Below are 26,223 nucleotides of genomic sequence, written 5' to 3' on the forward strand. Positions count from 1 at the left end.
GGTAGACACCAAGAAGAGTATGCTAAGTGTAGGGCCAGGGACACCCGTCACCTCCAATGGGCACCAGCATTTGGTTCCAATTATGTTTTAAACCTAAATAATTTTGAAAACTCCCCCAGAATTTCCAGTGTAGGAATCCGGTAACAACACATTCTCAGAATAACTAGTAAGTGTAAAAACCGCCTTCCGATCCAGTTCAGGACTCAAGACTCTCACAACAATAGATGCAGTACCAACCTTGGAAAAACCACCACCTATAACCAATTCCAATGGCAAAGCATTTGCAGGGACGTGATACAGAGAAAATGTTAATCAACTTATACCAACATGTGTCGAGGGGATGAGACTGTAAACATGAAGTATCTATCTGGAGAAAGAAAGGGCATGAGGGAGCTATAGGATAATTGCATGCTATCATTTAGACTGTGAGAGGAGTGAAAGGATTATATCTAGTGAGTGCCTTTTAGAATGGCCCTAGCCAAGAGAATAAGAAGGAGAAAGCATTATACAACCATTATAACCAGAGACAGACATACGATAACCAGATACGAGGGGGTTAGAAGAAAACACTACAACATTTTTACTTCATTTAATTGTAAACCACCCTCAGGAAAATAGACATACAAAAGCTACACTACATCCTGTTTTTTGCATACAAATGATTTTTAATTTCTAATTAACAGGAAAACTCCAGGTTCAAATAATTCGACCTAGACCCATTAATACAACAGAAATTTGTGCTTTAATCGCTAGAAGACATACCTTTTCCTTTTTGCGCGGCAGCTATGTTGGTCCTGACCCGTTTCAAGTTCTCGCTAGCAACAAACCATTGTGTATTTCAGGACAAAGTGGTATTCACTTTCGTCACACCCTTTAAATGTTGATTACCACCAATGTGAAATCTAAAATCAAATAACTAATACCAGTTCATGAAATCACCATCAGGGGAGGATACTTAGTGGTCTAGTTTTGTGGAAATTACCATCAATCCTCACCAAGGACACTGATAAGCTCAGTGGCAAGCTTAAAGACGTGGCTATTGTTCATCTGATAAGCTTGGAGAATTTCGAGAAGAAATTGTCAATTGATACTTTCTTTTTGTTGGTTCAAACAAATTGTTGATACTTTCTTTTGGTTCGTTCAAACAAATTGTACATTCACCTTGACATCTTCATATGGTGAATATGTTAGATTTGTCAGTGAAGTAAAGGATATTTTTAACTCACTTTGGATGGAAGATGGAGAAATAATCAATTCGATTAACTCACTACATGCATAGCCTAGTAAATGTCTTCGGTTCAGTAATGAAGGTATAATGGTGGTCATCCACATTTCTGATGACAGTCAAACAAACAACCAGTGCGAGTAGAACGATCTCCTAATATCCCCAACACCAAAGCTTCATCGCCTGTACCATATTCTGCATGAAAAATCTTTCCAAATGTTTGGTTCTCATAATGCCATACATTGAACTCTTATACTTGATTTAAGCTATCTATATACCTAGCTTTTTAATCATTACTCAAACCAACTACAACTCGCAATTCAATAGGAATCCCATTGTCTCTTAGATATTTATATGTCTTACCCTTTCATATTTTCTTTTTAATAAATTTTTAAAATTTTTGGTTGAATGTATAATCTTTTTATTTAGAACCAATAATTCTTGATATTACTCTTTTGAGTATAAAATCAAATTATGGATATTTTATAAATTTCATTTACCATTAGATAATTATCCCAATTTGACTTAAAGGGATACCACTTAGCTATATAATTAATTTTATATAAATATAATATGAAAATTCAATTCAATTCAATTTTTAATAGATAAATATATATGTTTTGTTGGAAATATAGATTTATATTGAGTGCATAACAAAATATATGGTAATAGAATGACTTCAGTAACACTATCATCACACATACTAAGTAAATGAATATTGAAAAGACATAATTGACATACTTATAGAGAATTTTTAATTGTAACTCTCAAATTTCAATATGCTTTTGATTGAAACTCTTGAAATTTCAATTTGAAGACAATGTTTTGAGTATTTTTCACTAAATTAAATTATAGAAATAAGAAATATATTTAGATTTCAATTATTAAATAAATATTTATGTCAAACTGATTATAGAGAGTAAATTTAATGAATAAAAAATCATTAATCAAAAGAAATACTTTTTTTTGAATTTTTTAAATTAACTATTTACTACTATATAATTATTATATTTTATATTTATGGGTTTAGTATTGATAAAAAATTATAATAGGTAAATAAAATTGAAACATTTATACTATTATAATTGAAAATTCAATATTTAATATAGTTTTATACATTATTTTATCATAAACCTATTTAATATATTATTTGGCATGTTGATAAATGTTTTTTTCCTTTTATTAAATTTCAATTTGTAAAACAACTATTGACATATATCTCAGCTACATAACATTTACTCTTATTTGAAACCCTATAAAAGAAAAAAAACACACCTAAATTCTCATCATAACTTTTTATTAAATAAAAGGAAATATTAAGTTACATAGTAGCGAAACAATTTAAATATGATATATAATCATAATATGTAACGTTCCTCGAAAAATCAATGTAAAAGCAAACATTTATGAAATATTAATTTTAAAAGTTACAAATTAGTTACAGAAACTAACTCTTGATATTCGTGAAAACTGAATGAGGATGAAAACAAGAAAGGAAGGCAATCTGAGGGCGCTCCGGGGGGTTCGGTTCTTCATCTTACACACTTTTTCTCTCGGGAGGTTACGGTGGTTTTACTCTGTGAAGAATTATATAAATATTATGTTTATGTGCGATCTTGGTCTTGATAGCAAAGACAATAGGCAACGATCCGTTTTTTCATTGATTAATTGCATGGAGATAGTGGATCACCAAGAAAACTCCTCACTACTGTGGATGTTTTTTGAACCAAAATGCATAGAGGGAAGAAAAATTATGCACCCTGAAAGCAAAGTATTAAATGTTCAGACAATTGAGAATCTCGCTTTTGGTTCCCTCCGCAAATTCCTACGTGATACCACGTATTCTTCATAGTGTTTCCATTCACAATGCCTTTGGATTTCCCATTGGTCTATCTGCATTTTGGATAGCTTGTTGGTGGTACAACTGAAAAGATAAGTTAATCTCTCACATAGAAAGATATGGCCAATAATGTTCATGTTCTTTAAAGTAAATTCCTTATTTTTGTCCACAAAGTATTGCAAGGTATTGCAAAGTTTTTATGCATTAAAATATTGCAGAGATATAATTCCTTTTGAAAATATTTGTTGCTTAATTTATGCACAGTAAAAGCTAAATAGTTTTGTGATTTTCTTGAGAGTGTTAAAAGCTAAGTAGCTTTATTATTTCTTTGGAATAAATTACACAAGATTCTTGCTAAGTACCCAACATATCCTCTTGAGAAGAGATTTTCTTGGCAAAGAAAATATATTACTACATGTAGATAAAGATTATATATTCCTCTTGTTAAAGAAAATAGGGTTTTTATTTGAATAACCTAAAGAGGGTTTTTACTTAAATAACCTTAGTATGGGTAATTTAATATATTACTACATGTAGATTAAGGTTATATATTCCTCTTGTAAAGAAAGTATATTACTGCATGTAGATAAATATTGATTATTATATATATATATATATATATATATATATATATTTTCTTGGTAGAGAAAATATATTACTACATGTAGCTAAAGATTGTTATTACTATATATAGGAAAAGATGGTTATTATATATATTTGCAACATTAAAAGATAAGTAACATTTATTGTCTTTATATAACATGCATATGTGTTTATGTAAGAAAAGATAGGTTGAATTCTCTTTTCTTAAAAAGGGATTTCGTAGTCGTTTTCCTGGAAGTGAATATAGATTAAAGAGGGTAATTTGTGAAATATTTTCATGGGTGGAGAGTTCTCTTGAAAAAAATACTTAGCTAAGAGAAAATATAATAACCTATGCATAGATCAAATGCACAGAGATAAGTCATAGGAACCTTCTTTGGAAAGAATATATATTTTTATGCATGAAAGATAAGTTAATGGTGTTAATTCCTTTGCAATAGTTTGCAAAAGTTACATGTTTTGGTGAGTAAAAAGGTAAAGGATTTGTGTGTTGCATATTGGATAGTTTGATTTAATTGCATGGTTTAATAAATAAAGGGTTACCATTATTGTTATCTTAGTTCTTATGCCCAAAAGAAAGGTTGAATATGATACTTTCTTGAAAACAAATGCACGAGAACTTTTTTATGATACTTTCATGGAAACAAATGCATAATAACTTTGTACATAAATGATAGAGAAACTATGTTGGGTTCTTGAAAAGTAACTATGTGAAAAGAACACATATGCAAAAGCATAGAAACAATAGTTTATTACATGCATGAAGATATAACTATTGTGTTATATATATTAAAGAGAAACATGGATTTGTAGAACTATTGGGTTAGATCTTTTAAAGAGAAATATGCATTAGTATGAATAAGAATTGTGGAAAGTAAAACAAGTATTTACTTGAATAAATGTACTTGTTAATTATTATGACATGCTTGATAATTATTTGTGCATGACGTTGTTAGAAGAAGCATGTTGTGATATTATATTTACAACTCATGCACATGAGTAGATGTTAAAAGATCACTTTTAGAGACTGATTATTGATTGATTAATATTGTATCTAATCTTGTTGCCAAATCTTGTTGATGACAACAATGACAAGAAACGATGGCGGTTTGTGCCAAAGAAAAATGATGTTTAACATTGTGGTAGGTAAAGAACTAACGGTCCATGCTCATGAATACGAGTTGTGGGATTGTACATTGATAGAACAATCATGCCACAAGGATGTAGAGAGTGATGATATGTAGCTAAAGGGTTTCATGGAAAATGTAATAGCTTTTAGCTAGTTATGTGACATTTTAATGATATTTCATTGTAATATTTTATAACAATGGATAAGGGATGGAATCCCTTATAAGCCATTGAGTGAGGGGTGAAAACCCTCATGAGCGTTTAATAATAAAATTAAATGTTTGCTGGTTTTCACCCTACGGGTTTTCCAGGGTATATCGGTGTTCAATGATGTGATTTCTTATTGTGTCAGATTGATGGTGTTGAATCCTTGATGATGTTGATTCCTTATTTGATGTGAAAATCATAATGTCAAGTATGTGATTAATTAATATGGTTAAGGGAATCATGAAATGGATGAATGGTTCATGAGACAATTTATGTTAATATACTACAACAGTGGTTGTCAATGGTTATGCAACTTATTGTCCTCTATTGCAATTTAATTTATGTACTAATGAGCATTATATCTTATGGTTAATGAGGAATGTGGAGTAGTGATTTTGGATAATTACTTGTGGGTAATTTGTGTAAAAAATTCTAACTCCCTGCTTTTACATGTGAGGTTACCAGGGTATGTTACATAATAATAGCATAAAAACAAGATAATTTTCAATTGTTTATGTAAACTATATCTTCAATGGGGCACAAATTTTAGTTTACGGAGTCGTCTATGGAGGCGGAGGAATTGCTTGGACGGTCAAAAGTGGCTGGAATCCAGGTAAAACAAATTCAAAAAATCTTGTAGATACAGTGTTTGGATCATGTTTTTGATAGTGGAAATGGATTCAACACCATCAAAAACTTCTAGGGCACCTAAAATTATGAATTTTGACAGCTTTGACTTGGATTTACAAAAATCCCTGCTAGATTTTTTCAAAATAAGACCGGAATTTCTATAACTTTCAAGGCAAAAAAGCATAATTTTTAAACTAAGGCTTATCTTACTCATAAGATCATTTCCATTTAAGTAGCTCTCGTTTGATTTTAACAACATCTTGCATTAAAATATCAATCTCTCTCCATTACAGCATTGAAATTGGGCATGGCCTTGATCTAGATCTTTGAGTTTCATCATTATGCATATCTCCATCCACATTATCATTCCTTTTTGGACATCGATGTTTCTTCGTTGCTAGCTCATTGTTTAGGAGACTTTCTTCCCTAATAACTAAAACATTAAAGGCATAATTGACTCATGCAAAATAAGCAGCATTCTTTGAAGTCAATTCATTATTAGTCCCTGCCATCTGGCATCCGGCAGGGACTATTGTAATCGTTCAATGCCGACTTAGCATTACTTGGGTGCTTTCCCCGTCAGTTATTAGTCGCTTATACTAAAGTCGTGTGAGGCATACCCAAAGTCTGGATTCGGCCTTAACGTTTCTCATCTTATTTGGCCTCTTCCCGAGGCGGAAGAGGCCCGAACATAGGTTAAATTGGAAATTATGGCCAGTTTCGTTATCCCTGACCGTCAACCGTTAGCGTTAATGCTAGCATTAATTCGCTATTTGGTAAACAGGTTTCGTTATTTCCTAAAGTATATGCTATGGTTGCAGGGTATTAACAGGTGTTGTCGTGTTGTTGCAGGGTATTAACAGCTGCATCGCTGTCTCTCGGCTGGCATTGACGGGTGGGTAATGAGGTTCTATAAGGGTTTTCTCTCAGAGCCTCGACTGAGTTTGTTTGAGCTGCCGAAGGTTTACAGGGAAGCCAGGCGTACTGATTTGAAACCGCCTGAACCTTAATCCTTTCGGTTACAAACCCTACAGTTATCAGCGCGAACCACAACAGCCAGACTTCAGAGATCTGGAGCGCTTGGGTGCATGGGATGGGTGCCTAATGAAAGGAAAGACTTTCAGTTTCACAGCTCAGTTCGACGATAACAGTAGCAGCTTTACGGATCTGTTATTGCAGGGCGGAGGTCAGTCATCGAATCAGCAAGAGACGGGGCAAGTGGATTTGATGACCAAACATCACCTGGCTGAGCACTGGATCGGTAAAGATGAGGTCACGGTTTTTCCTCTGGTGAAACTCTATACTTTCTCCCTGGCTTGTGAATTGTTCGCTAGTATATATAATTCAGACGACCAAGCACGGCTTTCGCATCATTTTATGGCGCTGCAGAAGGGACTGTTGCAGATTCCTCTAGATCTCCCCGACACTCGATATAACAGAGCCAAACGTGGAGTCAATGCCATTCGTGAACAGCTTGAGGGCATTATTCGTGAGAGGAAAATTGCATTGGAGGAGGGAAAAGCTTCTCCCGAGCAAGATCTATTGTCAGTTCTACATTACCTGTGCTGCTCAAATTTTTGGCGGAGAACCCTGACTCGACAAAACCCCACGCGGGCACCGGCGGGCGCACAGTGAAATCCCGCGGCAGGTATCGTGGGACAGGGTCGGAAAAGGCGTGAAGAAGGAAGCCGAGTGGGATCGAGATGGCGACCTAAACATGGAAGTGGGGGTTGAGGGGGCGGGAGCAGCCGGGACTGAGAGCTGGGTGGCAAATGCGGTTGAGAAGGAAGACTTAGCGTTATAAGAAATTCGGAAGGTATTTTCATTGGACCATCAGCTTAGCTGATTTGACGGGGGTTAGGGTGATTCAGGGGATATCCTTAACTGATTTGATGGGGGTTACCTGTCTTGTGTACACATTTCATTCCAGGTGACATTGTGCATGTAGCGTCGGGGCTGACGGGGGTTAGGGTGATTCAGGGGATATCCTTAACATCTGTTGCGCCCTCACTGCTGATTTGACGGGGGTTAGGGTGATTCAGGGGATATCCTTAACATCTGTTGCGCCCTCACATAGACTGATTTGATGGGGGTTACCTGTCTTGTGTACACATTTCATTCCAGGTGACATTGTGCATGTAGCGTCGGGGCTACGTGTAACGTAATTTTCTTGCTATATAATAAGCTTATACATGATTTCGTCGTTACTTTGCGGCTTGTTATTTCGCTTCGGGTCCAGGTACTCTTTATGTTTTCATTCCTGAGCTTGTACAGTATATTGTTATTTTCTCTGTGTTGCATTATATTTACCATTACATTATATAAGCCAGAGACAGACTGTGTACATCACATATTTCAAATGCTTATAGTTGCTGTGTACACATATTTCAAATGCTTTTAGGAAAACTATGTATCTCATACATTGAGAATCAGAGCTGGCATGGTGTATGAAAATTAATGCTTTTCCACATTACTGATAAGTGTTACCCTATCTATATTGTGCCTGTTCTTGTTTGTTAAAATACTCATATGAGGATACCTTCTCTACTGTATTTTAAAGTTTTTTGGATTTTACTGATACGGTTATAATCATCATAGGCTATCTTTACTCATCAACTATGGTTTCCATTTGTATAAATCTCAGGGAATTTATGTTTTATATATGGGTTTTAGATGTTTGTGGTCGCTCCGCTGTTTGCATGTTCTTATTTTCAAATATTTTTTGGTACACTCAATTTTATATTTTAGCTTGTGACACTGTCCACATGTTTCAACCTATGAATTATTTTCTTAAGCATTTTAAATGCTCCATCCCTGGAAATCACATTTCCTGGCAAATCAAGTTTAAATGCTGCAAACACGAATATCCTTAAGCAGCCATGCTTTATCATAGGATGCCAGCTGAAACTAGCTGGCAACTTCACTCTTTCATGTATCTGTTTCAGTTTTAGATGCGAGCAGAGTTACAATCTCAGTAACTCACTGTCTTAGAAACTTCATCTGTTATCTGGTGTTGGATTTGTCATATCAAATTGCATTTGTTTTTAAAGTCCAAATCCCCGAGTAGTTGGATTTTATAAATTGAGATATTATGCTTGTTCCTTACTATTGTGGAACATCCAAGGGCATCAGACACTCCTATTTATGATAGGAAAATGTATCCATATCTAGATGTATTATCTATCCAGAATTTCATCCACAATGGCTTTACTATAAATATTGTTGTCACTAACCATTTTGGGCATGGTTATACTCTTAATCTTGCTATTTATGGTATGGAAATATACTTTTAAATTTAAACTAGGAAGATGTGCAGCTGTAGTTGCTGTGTACACATATTTCAAATTCTTTTAGGAAAACTATGTATCTCATACATTGAGAATCAGAGCTGCTGTGGTGTATGAAAATTAATGCTTTTCCACATTACTGATAAGTGTTACCCTATCTATATTGTGCCTGTTCTTGTTTAAAGTTTTTTGGATTTTACTGATACGGTTATAATCATCATAGGCTATCTTTACTCATCAACTATGGTTTCCATTTGTATAAATCTCAGGGAATTTATGTTTTATATATGGGTTTTAGATGTTTCTGGTCGCTTCCCTGTTTGCATGTTCTTATTTTCAAATATTTTTTGGTACACTCAATTTTATATTTTAGCTTGTGACACTGTCCACATGTTTCAACGTATGAATTATTTTCTTAAGCATTTTAAATGCTCCATCCCTGGAAATCACATTTCCTGGCAAATCGAGTTTAAATGCTGCAAACATGAATATCCTTAAGCTGCCATGCTTTATCATAGGATGCCAGCTGAAACTAGCTGGCAACTTCACTCTTTCATGTATCTGTTTCAGTTTTAGATGGCGAGGACCAACTTTGTACCATCAATTGAGATGTTTTAGTATTTCAAATTTCTTTTGAATTCCTGTTACTTGTTGAAGGCATGACATCTGTTCTGAAATTCTGTCTATGTTAGCTATTGTGAATATAGGAAAGCCATTGTGCATTTTAGTTTGTCTTCGTTTGCATAGCGAGGTCTCTCTATTACTCTGAATGCCACGTCCCGAGCAGAGTTACAATCTCAGTAACTCACTGTCTTAGAAACTTCATCTGTTATCTGGTGTTGGATTTGTCATATCAAATTGCATTTGTTTTTAAAGTCCAAATCCCCGAGTAGTTCGATTTTATAAATTGAGATATTATGCTTGTTCCTTTACATCCAAGGGCATCAGACACTCCTATTTATGATAGGAAAATGTATCCATATCTAGATGTATTATCTATCCAGAATTTCATCCACAATGGCTTTACTATAAATACTGTTGTCACTAACCACTTTGGGCATGGTTATACTCTTAATCTTGCTATTTATGGTATGGAAAGATACTTTTAAATTTAAACTAGGAAGATGTGCAGCTGTAACTTCAAACTTTCCTATTGAGCGAAATAGAAAGTGTTTTCAGTTTTCAGTTTTCTGTGTTGAGTTGAATTTGACACAGTGGCTTGACATACCTCCTTTGGTGTATGGACCGCATCACCCTGCAGGCATGACTGCTTTTTTTTCCATAGCTGGGTTCGAACCCAGTTCGTAGATATGTGATCAGTGCAACTGGCTGTTACTGGTTATGGCCTGTTGATTTCTTGCAAATTCATGTGCATCTGCTCTTGCATTGACACAAATTGCTCTTCCTTTTTCTCAAAAGCTTTTTTGGTTCTTTGAATCTCATCAAGCAAAGAACATCTTTCTGTTGCCAACTCTTGCCCTGCATTCTTCCACTGTTCTGTGTCTTATCTTGCATTTTCATTTGCTTTCAACAACGTATTGAGCATGAGATCTGCTTCCTTAATAGTCTGTTGGCTCTCCTCAAACTTCCTAAACACAACAGCAGCCTCACAAAAACATTGAACAGAGAAAGGAACTTCTTATATCCTTCTAATATCCCTTACTTAAGTGTTTACTAACTACCCGATACTACCCTATATCGGATTAATGAAGCACTTAGGCAAGGGACTCCAACTGCAGTAGTTTAAGTTCTCTTTCTCTATGATTTACCTGATCTTGCAAATGCTTAATCTCAGTAATAAGGGATTCAATTTTATGCCTTCCCTGCTTCTCAGCCTTCCTCAGTTCCTCTTTTTCATTTATTGTTCTTTCCATCTCCATCTCAGCTTCCTTTAAGCTTGCTAGAGCAGCTTCCATTTCTTTTCTTACAGATAAAATAGTTTCATCTTTCTCAAAGAGATTTTCTTTGAGATTTTGAGACTCCAATTTCATTCTCTCCAGTTCTGACTTGATATCTCCATTTTGATCTTCCTTCAAAGTAGACCGTGGAACAGCTTCTGAAACTTGTGTAACTTGCTGATTTTGAAGAATTTCCACCTCTTTCTCCTTTTCAACAAGGGCAGTATGCAGAAGCTCAACCTTAGAAGAGAGACTCTCCCTTTCACTTCTCCAGTGTTCTTCAGAACATTCAAAATCATTAAGTAACAAAGACAGAGCATCCACTTTGTCCTCTGTTGATTGTAGCTTCAGCTGAATTTCATTTAACATAGCATGCAAAGATGAGAGCTCATTTTCCTTATCAGAAATCTTACAATGAGCATCAGCTGACTCGAATGCATGCTAATTCTTTTTGTGCAATATAGAGTTCTTGTTCCTTTTCTGAACAAGTTGACAATGCCTGATCTGCTACAGCCATAAGTTGCTGCTTTTCTGATTCTACCCTGGCCTTGGTAACCTCAATTGCTTGCTAGGATACGATCATTTCATGGACCTTTTGATCTTTCTCTTTCAGCTCAAGATCTGCTTTCTGTAATTTGTCCCAAGCACATTTCAATGATGTCTCACTCTCTCTAAGTTGACACATAATCCTGTCATTTCTTTGTTGCATTTTCTTGGCCACAAGGATTGCATCTACAAAGGCAATGACCAATGTGTTTTCTTTCTCCTGATTACCTTTTAGATTTGCCCCAGCTCTCTCTATCTCTTTTGTTTGATCACTGATCCTATAAAGGAGGTCCTCCTTTAGAACATGCACATCTTCAAACTGTTCTTGAACTTGCCTTTTGAAACTGTTAAAAAGGGTATTTGCATTGAGTCTTTCAGCAGATAGATCCCTCTCAATACCTGCTAAAGACAAACAAAGAATAGCCTCAAGCTCGAAAACCTTTTGCCATGATTTCACAACTTGATCTTCCACATTTTGCAAGGTCTTCTCTTTAACTGCTGCTGTCATCTCAGCAGCTTTCACATTACTTTGTTCTAAAGCCAGTGCTAGCATGAGTTCATCTCTTTCTTCCTTGAATTTCAGTATCTGCTGCTTCAGAGAATCAATGTGCAATCTTGCTTCAAAATTTTCATTTTTCAAATCTTGAATAAAATTATCCTTCTGACTGCTCACCTCTGATGCTTCCTCGAAACGGACCACTGCTCTTTTCTCTGCCTCTGCCTGAACCTCATTTATCTCTCTAAGCTTCTTCACCATAATGAATGCGGCAGCGGCACGTTTTTCTGCCACGTTTGTCCATAGATTACTTTGCTGATGCAGTAGCTTAGCAAAATAAGTCATTTTCTTTTGTCTTAAATGCCAGGATAAGAAAGAGAAACAATATACTTGTAACAATTTGGTGTGGCTTGCTCCATTGCATCAAAAGCTTTGAACCAATGTCAAATTTGATGGTACTAGTGACATTACATTGCTTTTAGTTTGTTTGATTTGCCTTTCCAAGTTATGTGACATTGCATTTACTTGCATAATTAGCAAAAACAAGGGCATTGGGTTGATATAGATCCCTCAATGGATTGCAAGCAACAATAGCTATAGGAATCTGTGTAACCCCCCCTTTGATTACCAGTAGACAAAACATTCAAAGTTTCATTTATTGGCAGTTCTTCAAGCAGTGTGTTCTAATTTGGTGCCCAAACTGCAAGACATATCAACTTCTCCTCTTAAGATCATGTTATTCTCCTCCAACTAAGATATGTTTCTGTTGGATTCATGTAGTTTTACATTAAGAGAATCAATCTCTGTGTGTAGTGCCTGCAACTTTCCTAATAGTGCCTCTACTTGGCAAGTATGCAAAACCAATGCAACACTACCTTTTTCAGTGATAATGGACATAATTTCTTCAAGCCATGAATTTGGTGCTTTTAGGGCATGTGAAAGATCTAATTTTAAGCTACCAATTTCTGTATTAATAGTCTCGAATTCCTCCTCAAGTCCTCTTATTGAGTGAGTGCAAAACATATAAGAAAGACATAACATTTGCTCGGACCGGACCCATAGTAGGATTGGATTAGACTAGGTATGTGTAATTCAACCGTAATAGATGCTGAGACTGAAACACAAATCTATGTCTATTGGAAACTGAACCAGAAATCTATGTCTATAGGATGGGGAGCAGAGTGGAAACGAAATACCAAGGTTTTTCTAGAGCATTAGAATCTATTAAATTCACACTACAAAGATCAGATTAATCAATGACATCGAAAGTTTGCTGAAAATCAGAACTTCTGTATGCCTAAGAACCCTTGTAGAATGACCCATTTGTCAAAGCAAAAAATTTGAACGAGAAAGTGGGTATATGGGATGGATGGTACGTAAAGGCCAAATAATACTGCACTGGACTGCTAGGTCAAATAATACTGCACTGGACTGCAAGGTGTAAGCAAGGGAGTTCACAATTTCATGCCCAATTTGATCTTAACTACACAGGATAGTCAATCTTTGCAAAATTTTAAACTAGTGTGAACTTTATTGTTGCAGAATGCTAATTTTGCCTAGCTACAGAACTGAGCAGACACCTTCCGCAAGATATCAAGGCCAGTACCGTCCAATGCTCTGCCCATTTATCCAAGCTTGGCCTTTTCCCACGGTGCTTAAAACCAATCCTAATGTATCTTCGCCGGCTGGTGCATGAGACATGGCCTGTATAACAGATAAATTTAGACTCTGTATAAATAAACGTCAGGGAAATCTTTATCTTACTCAATTTTTTCTATGCATGTATAACCAGAAATATGTTGCTGATACGAAATGTAGTGATCAGTAGCTTATACCATGTTAGAGGCTGTCTTTGAGGAATCGCTACATCTTTCATCCAATCAGTAGTGTTATCTCCACTGGTGTGGAGATTCATTGATTCACCTTTCAATCCAACCTGCATGCATAAAGTATAAAGAAACAAATTGCATGTATTAGGCATGATGAAACCAAAGATGAGATTATTCTCCAGAGAATTTATGATAGATATTTAGATTCAGCACATTAATTATTTACTCTTTTAGAGTTCTAAGGCCCAGTAAGTCATCCCAAGGCCATTGAAATATTTTTCATTTGTTTAGATTTCAAGAAAGTAGAACCCAGTTGCTGCAGAATCTCAATGAGAGAACGAGAAAGCACCTATCCCTTCTTCATTATCTTAAAAAGTAGTAACAGGCAATCAGATATTGCTGTAACATTGGTCAGTTACCTACTAATGTAAAATTAGTATGACCCTAAATACTATAGCATAATTTCACCTCTGGTTTCTTGCAAGTTCATGTGCATCTGCTCTTGCATTGACACAAATTGCTCTTCCTTTTTCTCAAAAGCTTTTTTGGTTCTTTGAATCTCATCAAGCAAAGAACATCTTTCTGTTGCCAACTCTTGCCCTGCATTCTCCCACTGTTCTGTGTCATATCTTGCATTTTCATTTGCTTTCAACAACGTATTGAGCATGAGATCTGCTTCCTTAATAGTCTGTTGGCTCTCCTCAAACTTCCTAAACACAACAGGGTTCCCATTTTGCCTCAAGGGTTTGATAGAGGTGTGCACATTTGTTGATAAACATTGCTTTCGTTCTGCATTATAGGCATATGAACTCAGTTCCCTGAAACGAGTTCTCAATTTCATAGTGAGGTAGATTTACTATGTTAATTGCTTATCGCTTATTGTATCGTAGCTTGTCTTATGCTATCTCTTATTCGCTATGTCTCTGTCAACCGTGTTGTGTGGAGTCCACATGGCAATTTGTTTGGTAAGAAGTTACATGTTGAAAGCTGTTGCACAAGCATTGTGTCTTTTCCAGCTTTACATTGTTTTTGCACATGCAGTTAAATTGATTTGTGTTTTTAATCTTTTGCACTGGGGCTGCAGGCAGCACTTGTTAAGGAACCGAGTGTATCTGTCAACCGTGTTGTGTGGAGTCCACATGGCAATTTGTTTGGTAAGAAGTTACATGTTGAAAGCTGTTGCACAAACATTGTGTCTTTTCCAGCTTTACATTGTTTTTGCACATAAAGGACATGAAACCTGTTGCTTAATGAGTATACTTACTTATGCTTACAGATCATATTTAATCTACCACCACAGACTCAAAGGCGCACCCAATTTCGCATTTACTACTGCCGCCACATCCATCATTCCATATGCCATTTGCTCCCCATGTCAGATCGATATGCCCATCATTAAATACTGATCATATTTAATCTACCGCCACAGACTCAAAGGGGCACCTAATTTCGCATTTACTACTGCCGCCACATCCATCATTCCATATGCCATTTCCTCCCCATGTCAGATCGATATGCCCATCATTAAATACTGGCCTGATCCAATCTGATCTTCAAGATTATTTCTGCACCTAGATATTGACATAGATCTCCTGTCGCACCCAATCTACCACCAAGATTGCTCGATGTCAGATACATCACTTCTGCCGCCAAATACATCATTCCATATGCCATTCGCTCCCCATGTCTTATCGACCACTTAATTGCACCTCAAGTATTTTAGCTCCATTCACACTTAAAACCACCTTACAAACACGTTGAACTTTTGTATAAATTGGCCTCCTCTGCACCTGGATATTCACATACACCTCCCCGCTTCACATAACATGGAATCCATTAGCATAAGCCAACTTATTGAACTCACAGCATTGTTTCTCTTAGCACTTGTTCTCATGACTCTTTCGCAAAAGTCGAAAGACAAAGAAAAAAGAAACCAAAAAAAAATTAACATCTCTTTTGCATTATCTTACGCATTGTCTTATTTCCCCGCTTCCTTCTCTGTTAAAGGTGTACGACGGATGCTTCAAATATGCATTTGGGTCCGCCATGGTGCTGCACCTCGCATTTTTTATGCGTCTATCGTCTCTGCTCGACTGCAGACAGCATGTACCTCTCGGCCTACAGTGAATGTCCGTGTCTTAATAACTTCATAAGTTAGATAAGAACAAACTTGCCCATCTGTACTCATCCTTGAATGCCTGTGGCTCTCCATGAGCAGCAGCAACTCCCCTATCTTTACCAGGGATAACGGCTGGTGAATCAGTTCGACTACAATGTGAAATAGTTTTGTCATTAAGGCTTTGCCTACCCTTTGCTCTTAGCTATTTTTATTAAGCCGTGTTGTGAATTAATCTGAAAAACAAAGAAAAGCAACTCGATGCAGTAAAAATCAATGTCAGTTTGCTATCACTGAAACAATATATTCATTTGTGAGTCAATGTTCTATATGTGAATGCTTACCATGTATGATTTATATCTCTGATTTCAACCATGCTTTTGTTAATGGGTGACATTGGGTTATTTATTGCCTCCCGATTGTTGTTTCTCATTGGCTTTGGGTTATGATCTAATTGTGAAATGTTAGCAAGTTTAAATTAAAACTTCTGGTATACAGAAGCTGCATTTTGCTCTTAGCTCTTGCTACCACTTCTTAAAAACTGAAGCCTACGACAGCCCATGTCCAAAGATTTCTTTGCGGAGCTACATATCTTAGAAGTTGCATTTCGTACTTGGCTTTGTAAACATTTATCAACGTATTTATTATTCATTATGTTTTCTGAAAGTGAAACTTGATAAGTCAAACCCCATTACATTATGTTCTTCAAATAAGGCAGAGAAATTAAGCTACTCATGGTTCCACATGCAAGCTGCATTTTGCTCTTAGCTCTTGCTACCACTTCTTAAAAACTGAAGCCTACGACAGCCCATGTCCAAAGATTTCTTTGTGGAGATACATATCTTAGAAGTTGCATTTCATACTTGGCTTTGTAAACATTTATCAACGTATTAATTATTCATTATGTTTTCTGAAAGTGAAACTTGATAAGTCAAACTCCATTACATTATGTTCTTCAAATAAGGCAGAGAAATTAAGCTACTCATGGTTGCACATGCTTCCTTGAACAACATGAAATTGGCAATAACAAAACCATGATTTTGCTGCTGGTCAATCTCTGAACGTCAAAACATAGTATAAAGGACCCTTGTAGAGGCTTGCTGAGTACACGAAGAACTATGTGCAGGGACTAGCTGCTTCACAGCCTACATTATTTCTAATTAAATTTAAATGATCAATTTTCCAATATTATCGACCTGCAACTTCCATAAAAGTATAATCATTTAGATTGAAGGAAATAATTCATGAACATATCAAGTGGATAAGCGCAAGAAATAAAGTAACAACTAATTTTTAAAGGATATTAAATTAAAACTTAATCTTAAACGTATACTTATTCAATCTTCAAAGTAAAATGAAAAAGAAATGCCTATCATATCAATGCTCTTAATAATTCAATGCTCATTTATTAGTTAATAATTATTCTGCGTTTGGAAGTTTGAAAGATAGATTACTGGATAATCTCACACATTTGATGCTTAATTCATGCAGCATGTGAAAATTTGTAAAGGACTCCATTACCCAATAAATTAGGCATTGAACTATTTGATGCTTCGTTGAGAAGAATCATCCCCATTTAGAGCTCGATGTTACAACTATAATTGATTTTACACAATTAATGATTATTACTGGAATTTTCTTCTTACGAGAATGTTATTATGATTATTGTTAAAGTTCAGTTAAATTCTAGTTTAAAATTCATTATTGATAATATTTGCGAAAGGAAATAAAAGTTTGATTAAATTCAAACAATTATTTTCGACTAATCATAATCATACATATAAATCATACATTTATATGTCAAAATTTAAATATGGTGAATAAAAAAACATAAAATAATTGTTGAAACTAAAATAATTGTATGTTAAAACAGTTCATGAATATATAATTTCAGTGGGCTTAATGATTAAGAGCATGTGTTTTTTCTTAAGAGGTTACAGGTTCAGACCCAGAAAGGGGTGGAGTATGTATATGTTTATAGACTTAGTAGTCAATTTGATAGACTTAATAGTCAATTTGATATCTGGCTTAGTAGTCAATTTGATATATGGTAGTCAAATCTCCGCACAAACAAAGAGGTCTCATACACCAATTTGATATCTAGCTTAGTAGTCAATTTGATATTTCTTAGTCAAATCTCTACACAAACAAAGAGGTCTCATACACTAATTTGATATCTGGCTTAATAGTCAATTTGATAGTCAAATCTCTGCACAAACAAAGAGGTCTCATACACCAATTTGATATCTAGCTTAGTAGTCAATTTGATATCTGGTAATCAAATCTTTGTACAAACAAAGAGGTCTCATACACCAATTTGATATAATTTGATATCTGGTAGTAAAATCTCTGCACAAACAAAGAGGTCTCATACAACAATTTGATATCTAGCTTAATAGTCAATTTGATATGTGGTAGTCAAATCTCTGCACAAACAAAGAGGTCTCATACACCAATTTGATATATGGATTAGTGGTCAATTTGATATCTGGTAGTCAAATCTCTATATAAAGAAAGAGGTCTCATACAACAATTTGATATCTAGCTTAGTAGTCAATTTGATATCTGGTAGTCAAATCTCTGCACAAACAAAAAATTCTTATACAACAATTTGATATCTAACTTGACCATAACCATAAAACCATATAATAATAATAATAATAATAAATAATTAAAAAAAAAAAAATTAAAATTAATATCACTCTTTACCTTTACAAAATGGAAAGCTAAATGACATAATTTAAATCCCGCTACCTCATGCTTTGTAAATCCCGTATCCAATTTACATGAAATTTCTTAGTAATTGTGTTATATGAGATACCATTGATGGTATGCTCATACCTAGATTTCTACGACCCTACAAGAACCCGCGTCAGTCAGCCCCTATGCTGATCACTTTCTACCATCCGCCATTACCGCCAAATTTGTTCTTCAGAATCGTTCCCCCTCAAAATGTAATGAAAAACCAATTTTCTACCACAAAATTAATGAAAAAATACAAGTCATATCAGAAAAATACAATTACAGCAATGTTGAAACTTTTGGAGGTTTAAGATGATCTAAGTGTCACTTATCAAACCTGGATGATTATTTGAAAACTTTTATAAGTAGCCCACTGTCCTCAAATTGTACAAATTTAACAAAATAACAGATTAAATTTTCACTCTGATTAGACTTTGATTTAGTTAAATATATTTTAAATTTGATTTTTTTAAATGGTACTTTGATTTAGTTAAATATATTTTAAATTTGATTTTTTTAAATGGTAAATATTTTTTTGTAAGTGTTTAGACACTCATTTAGTTAAAATTATTTTAAATTTGATTTTTTTGAATATATATATATATAGATTTTGTTAAATTTATTTTAAATTTGATTTTTTAAATAATAAATAATTTTTTTTTTCCTTACATTTAAAATAATAGTTTTATTATTATTATTATTATTATTTTCAATTTTGATTCAGTTAAATTTATTTCAAATTTGATTTTCTGAATTGTATATTTATTATTTATTTATTTTTTACTTACATTTATTTAAAATTTAATAGTTAAATTTATTTTAAATTTGATTTTTTAAATTGTATATATATTATTTATTTTTTTTTTACTTTATATTTATTTAAAATTTGATAGATTGTAAATATATGTTCTTAGAAAATAATTGATGCAAAAGTAATGATCAGATTATAAATATATGTTTTTAGAAAATAATTGGTGCATAAGTCAAATTTATAGAGGTGTACTTTTTTTTTCAAATTTTCATTTTACATTAAATATTGATCTATGTTAGTTATTAATATGTCACTTGTCAACTCCATGTTTATTACAAAAAATATTACACTTCTATTTTATGCTAAGTAACACTTCATTTAAATGTATTAGCTACCATGCATTGTGAGGGATTAAGTTCTTAATGTTGACACCTAATCCTTGTGATTGGGTGAATTTATGTAAATAAATAAATTAGAAATATGAACAGTCATCGGGAGATGAACTGAACAGTCTCTCCCTCATGCATATAACAAACACCTACTTGATGGAATAAGACAGTCGAATCATTTTTGCCTAATGGAGTTACTGCCTCGCCTGACATGGTATCAGAGCCAACTCCTTTTTAGCTTTTATGTCCCTTGTAACTTCCAGTTTGCTCTCCATATAGCTGAGCTACTCTTCCATATAATTAACAGATCCTGACATGGTTGCTGCCCCCTCCATACTGTCCATAAACATTTCATGGTAATTTTAGTGTTGTCCTGACTGTCCTAGCGTTTCATGGTAATTATTAGCGCTGTCCTGACATAGTTTTTGCTCAGAAAGCGTCCTCTCCATGATGTCCTGACTGTCCTAGCATTTCATGGTAATTATTAGCATTGTCCTGACATAGTTTTTGCTCACTCCTCTCCATGTTGTCCTGACTGTCCTAGTGTTTCATGCGCTGTCCATCCAGAGTTTTTTCTCAGAAAGCTTCCTCCCCGTGGCGTAACTCCGCTTGAATGCCAAATCTCCTTTGATGGGCAAATCGTATTCATGAAAAATATTATCAAGCCGCCACTTGGGCATCGATTCATAATCGGCTTTGGAATACCTTGGATAATGCACGGGAAACTGAAACGCGCAGGGGTCATTTTCACGCAGTCATCGTACACCGAAACAAGCACTCCCTGTGTGCTTCGAATTGATGATTTCACAAACTTGAAGTTCGTTGCCGCGGACAACTGAGTTCTTAATTTGTTGCTTGCTACGCATTGGTATCAACCCCTCTACTACGTTAAATTCGTTGCCTGTTACACAACTGGTATCATTCAAAGCCACCAGAATATCAACGCTGTAACATATATGAAATCGATTGGGTTGTGTTGATTTTGAGCTCGTGTTTAACAAAGTCTCATTGAATCTGCTCTCTACATGTACACATCTACTCCAGCTCCTCGTTTTCTTAGAGAAAGGGCCATTTTTTGGCTTAGTAGGCAGCCCTTAAATTTGGTACAGTTAAAATGTCACTTATTTTTTTTGAGATCCTATAATGTCTTGCTTGTATTTTTGTCACAAATTAAAATACTGTAGAGGAAGGAGAGAAGAGGAGATTATTGAAGCTATCATGATGCCACTCGTAGCAGAAACTTTGTAGTACCATGCCTGATCGGGAAACCAGGTTGCTTATTTCTTGAGCTTGTCTGCGCCTCCCGGGGCGTTTGTTTGGCTGGAGTATGTGTTGTTAGAATTCGTTTGTGTAGCTGACCTATTATTGAAGATTACAATCATGCGCTGATACATTTTGAATGATCAAGTTGTGACACAATATCTAATAATTGAAAATTGGCATTATTGTTTTTATATGAAAGAGAACAGTATTATGAATGAAGTTGAAAGTCCAAATACGTATGTTCTATTTTCTTTGGCCTTTTAGTGGACGCAGTGCTTTATACTGTTGAGGGTATTTTTTGGACTTAGTATAATGCCATATTCTATACTTTAACATTTGAGTTTGCTGCCCAGTCACATCAGAACTATATTTTTTCCATTAAGAGTAAAAGTTTTGCAGCAGAAGTAATTTTTTGTTACAGTATGCATTCAAGAGAAAGAGGAAAATATTTCAGAGGCGGGGGGGCAGACATCCTCAAGGAGAAAAGGCAGATTTGCATTGCATTTGCTGCAAAAGAAATGGATCACATGATGCCTCTACATGCAAGCTACCATGGGACAAAATTGAGCATAAAAGAAACCAACAGAAAGGTAAAACTGATGATACAGACAAAGGTAAGGCACCTGAATCTTCTCACTATGTTGTGGCACAATGTAACATTCGAGTAAATGAAGATTTATTTAATGCTTCACTTGCTTCTTGGAAAAATGATTGGTTGCTTGATTCAGGAGCAACCTGCCACATGACTCATAGAAAAGATTTTTTTGAATATTTCACTAACAATGTCGATGGAGTAGTGTACTTTGCAGATCAATCAAAAATCAAGCCATCAGGGCTTGGCACAATCAGGCTTAAACTGCCTGGTCTTCCAGACTTTCTTATGCATCATGTTCTATATCTCTCGTAGCTCAAGAGAAACCTGTTGTCCTTGGTCCACATCCACTAGCAAGGTCACTCCATTCATATGTTTGATGGCAAGCTTGAGGTAAGAAAAGCATCTGACCACTCACTTGGCATGAGGGGAATAGAAGAAGAAAGGCTTATCAAGCTGCAAGGAGCCTTTGCTCATGCACAACATTTCTCATATAATTCTCGTCATGAAGAAGGTACACTTCCATCAAGTTTATTATGGCATGCTAGATTTGGACATTTGGACTATGACAACCTCCTCTTGTTGAAGAAAAATGGTGTTGCTGGTTTGCCTACAATTACTAGGAAACTTAAGCAATGTGATGCTTGCATTCTAGGAAAGCATAGCAAACAGTCTTTTCATGATTCACATTCAAGAGCACATAGGAAGCTTGAACTCATTCATTCAGATTTATGTGGTCTAATGCCTGTTCTTTCTGCAAATGGAAATAAATATATCATGACATTTATTGATGACTACACCAGAATGTGTTGGGTTTATTTATTGAAGAACAAATCTGATGCTTTTCAAACATTCAAGAATTTTTATAAATGGATTGAAAATGATGTACAATCTCATATTGGGTCTACTCACATTGATAGTGGAAAAGAATACACATCAAATGAATTTGAAAACTATCTTTGCCAACATGGGATCAAATGTCAAACAACTATGCCTTATAATCCCCAACAGAATGGTGTAGCTGAAAGAATGAATAGGACAATATTAAATATGGTACGATCCATGCTCTTCTTCAAAAATGTAAAGATAATGTTTTGAGCTGACGCTGTTCTATGTGCTGCATATATAAAGAATATATTTCCATCTAATGCTATAAGAAACAAGACTCCATATGAAATGTAGTATGGACATGTTCCTTCGGTAAAGCATCTTAGGGTCTTTGGTTCCACCTGTTATGCCTTAATACCAAAGGTACATAGAAACAAACTTGGTGCTAGAAGTCATAAGTGTATCTTCCTGGGGTACTCAAACACCTCCAAAGCATACTGCCTCTATGATGAAGTAAATAAGAAGTTTGTTGTATCTAGAGATGTAATTTTCCTTGAATCATCCAAAACTGACAATGTTGTTGAGCGGCAACTTGATCGCTTGGATAGATTCGCAAAAGAAAAATCATTTCAAGAATTTGATAATCAGATTACACATCTTGAAGGGGGGATTCCTATACTAGATCAACATGTGGAATCTTCTTCTAAAGAACACTCTCCCCTGCATGAAACTCCAACAACGGATGATGCTTTAAGTGATGTGATTGATAGAATTGGGAGACTCAATCTTGATTCAGTCCCAACTCAATCAACAGAGCAGCCTAGACCATCAAAAAAAGGTCCCCCAAAGTGGGCGACAAAGACACTTGAAAGTGTTCATCCTGATGAAGTCAGAAAGACAGGAACCAAAAATTCAAACCGGCAAAATGGAGGTGATGTAGATGACTCTAATTCACCTGCTGATGTGGATGTTTCTTATGATTGTGAATTGAACTTGTCTACAGATTTTGAACCAACTTCCTTCAAAGAAGCTGCTTCTCATGATGAATGGAAAGAAGTGATGCAAAAGGAGTATGATGCCCTCATAAAGAATGACACTTGGAAGCTGGTTGATCCTCCATTAGGAACCAAACCAATTGGCTGCAAGTGGGCCTACAAGAACAAGTATAAAGCTGATGGCTCACTTGACAAGCACAAAGCTAGGCTTGTAACAAAAGGTTTTTCACAGAAGGAAGGGGTCGATTATGAGGAGACTTTTGCCCCCACAGCAAAATGGGCTACCATCCGGACACTTTTTGCACTAGCAGCTCAGAACGGTTGGAAAGTCCATCAAATGGATGTAAAAACTGCTTTCTTGAATGGAGATCTAAAAGAGAATGTTTTTATGTCCCAACGTTTAGGATTTGCTGTGAAAGGACATGAACATAAATTATGAAAACTTGTGAAGTCCTTGTATGGCCTCAAACAAGCACCACGAGCCTGGTATGAAAAACTAGCTGAGCATCTTCTGAAACTCAATTTCAAACATTTTGATCTTGATGATGCAACTTTATTTGTCAAGAAAGTTGGAAAAACAGTTGTATATCTTGTGGTATATGTAGATGATCTTTTGATGACAGGGAACAATGAAAGCTACGTTGCATCCATAAAGAAGGAATTGGGGAAAAGTTTTGAAATGACTGATTTTGGCTATGTTCATTACTATCTTTGCATTGAAGTAACACAACATCCAAATTCCATATTTCTTTCTAAAAAGAAATGTATTGGAGATCTATTGAACAAGTTTGGCATGTCAGAGTGCAATCCTCTTACTACTCCAATGGAACAAAACTTAAAGCTCACATCTATTGAAGGAAAAGAATCTAAGGATGCAATAAAGTATAGACAGCTTGTAGGAATTCTCAACTACCTAACTACTACCAGACCAGACATTTCGTTTTCTATTGGAATCCTCTCTGGGTTAATGCAAAAGCCTTGTGAGGGACATTGGTCTGCTGCAAAAAGAGTTCTAAAGTACTTGAAGGGAACTAAAGACTTTGGAACCAAGTATACACAGGTGGATGACTTCAATTTTATTGGATACTCTTATTCAAACTTTGATGGACACAAAGAAAATGGGTTATCAACTTCAGGATATGCTATGAGTCTTGGATCAGGAGCTGTCTCCTGGAGATCACACAAACAATCAGTTCCAACAGATTCCACAACAGAAGTAGAATACATGGAAGCAGCTGAAGCAACAAAAGAAATTTTGTGGCTCGGGAAAATTGTTGAAGATTTGCAGGTAAAACAAGTTCAATCCACTCCACTCATGATTGACAATATCTCTGCAATAAAGTTGACCAAGAACCCAAAGTTCCATGATCGAAAAAAGCACATCAATACTAAATATCATTTGGTTCGACACCATGTTGAGGCCAAAACAATCCATCTCCGTCATTGTTCCACAAATGAGCAAATTGCAGACATCTTGACCAAAGCACTTGGAAGAGAAAAGCTTGAACGATTCTGAATGATGCTTGGACACACCAACATCCCTTCAGATTAAGGGGGGGAATGTTGACACCTAATCCTTGTGATTGGGTGAATTTATGTAAATAAATAAATTAGAAATATGAACAGTCATCGAGAGATTAACTGAATAGTCTCTCCCTCATGTATATAATAAACACCTACCTGATGGAATAAGACACTCGAATCATTTTTGCCTAACGGAGTTACTTCCTGGCTTGACACTTAATTCTATAAACCTTTCCTCAAATTTTGTTCATTCTTTATGTGTGATGAATCTAGAGCTAACATATATTTAATTTGATTCTTAAAATGTTATATGTAAACTTCATATTAATTATAGACATAATTATACATCTCCCTTATTTATATTAAGAAGCACATTATTCAAATATTTTATATTTTAACTATAAGAATCTCTATTGTATATTTAAAAACACAATTTAATTTACTTCACATATTTATGTTATCTTCTTAAAAATTAGTAATAAATCACTTAATATAATGTGATTTTTTAAACAATAATAATAAATCAACAATAAAAAACATGAAGTAATACCATTAATAATCATTTTATTAATATCAATTTAATAATTAAAAGCCAAAATATAATAATTATTATAGCTATTGAAAATTTGTAAATTTATTAATAAGTTAGAAATGTGAAATATAAAATTAGGCATATTACCAAAGTTTAGCTCATGGATTTTTAAATGATTAGTGACTAATTTCTTAGTAGCCACATGCCAACACCAATCTAGTGACTAATATTTTATATAATGTGATTATTCTTAATATAATCATTTAAACCAACTTGTTTATTGTTGAAAACATTTGTCTATTTACAATTTTAGTTATTTATTGATTTTACTTTAATTAAGTTGTCAATTTCTTTTTACATAAGAGACAAATACAAACCAGCAACTCTACATATTACACTTGTTTTCTTATTGATTTAGATACCATATTTGAAATGTTTCTACTACCCAATAGCTAAAAATCCCTTAATAAAGAATTTTTTATTACATATTTCAGTTTTCCTATAAGAAATTTTTATTGGTGAATTTATTACTAGAAAATTTGATCATTCCTCAACTAACACTATTTCTTCTAACATTTCTTTCTCAACTTTCAATGTCTTGTTTCATAATGGGATATAATAATGAATATACTATTGAGGACACACTCTTAGAGTTTATCTTAGGATATCATAGTCCAACTTGGTAAGCTATGCCAAATATTTATCCAATGCTATCCATGATCAATTTGCTTAGTTTAATTCACTAAAATATTTTAGTTATCAATCTTACTTGATATGTGATTATGTATTACCAATTTTCTAA

General features: G+C 34.7%; 1 long non-coding RNA gene and 1 pseudogene across 2 annotated transcripts; both read left to right on the forward strand.

Moving 5' to 3' along the window:
• Window positions 1-6,264: 6,264 nt before the first annotated feature.
• LOC149233221 (cytochrome P450 716B2 pseudogene) lies at window positions 6,265-7,437 on the forward strand (annotated as a pseudogene). The gene is made up of 3 exons (XR_016248482.1): window positions 6,265-6,409; window positions 6,486-7,177; window positions 7,266-7,437. The product of XR_016248482.1 is annotated as a cytochrome P450 716B2 pseudogene (transcript).
• On the forward strand, window positions 7,186-16,382 carry LOC149233222 (uncharacterized). The gene is made up of 3 exons (XR_016248223.1): window positions 7,186-7,872; window positions 14,774-14,843; window positions 15,697-16,382. It is a non-coding gene; the product is annotated as an uncharacterized LOC149233222 (long non-coding RNA).
• Window positions 16,383-26,223: the final 9,841 nt, after the last annotated feature.

This window comes from Pinus tabuliformis, chromosome J (genome assembly GCF_031772625.1).
Source record: "Pinus tabuliformis cultivar Carrire ecotype Pingquan chromosome J, CPIR1, whole genome shotgun sequence".
In the NCBI taxonomy this organism is placed as follows: domain Eukaryota; kingdom Viridiplantae; phylum Streptophyta; class Pinopsida; order Pinales; family Pinaceae; genus Pinus; species Pinus tabuliformis.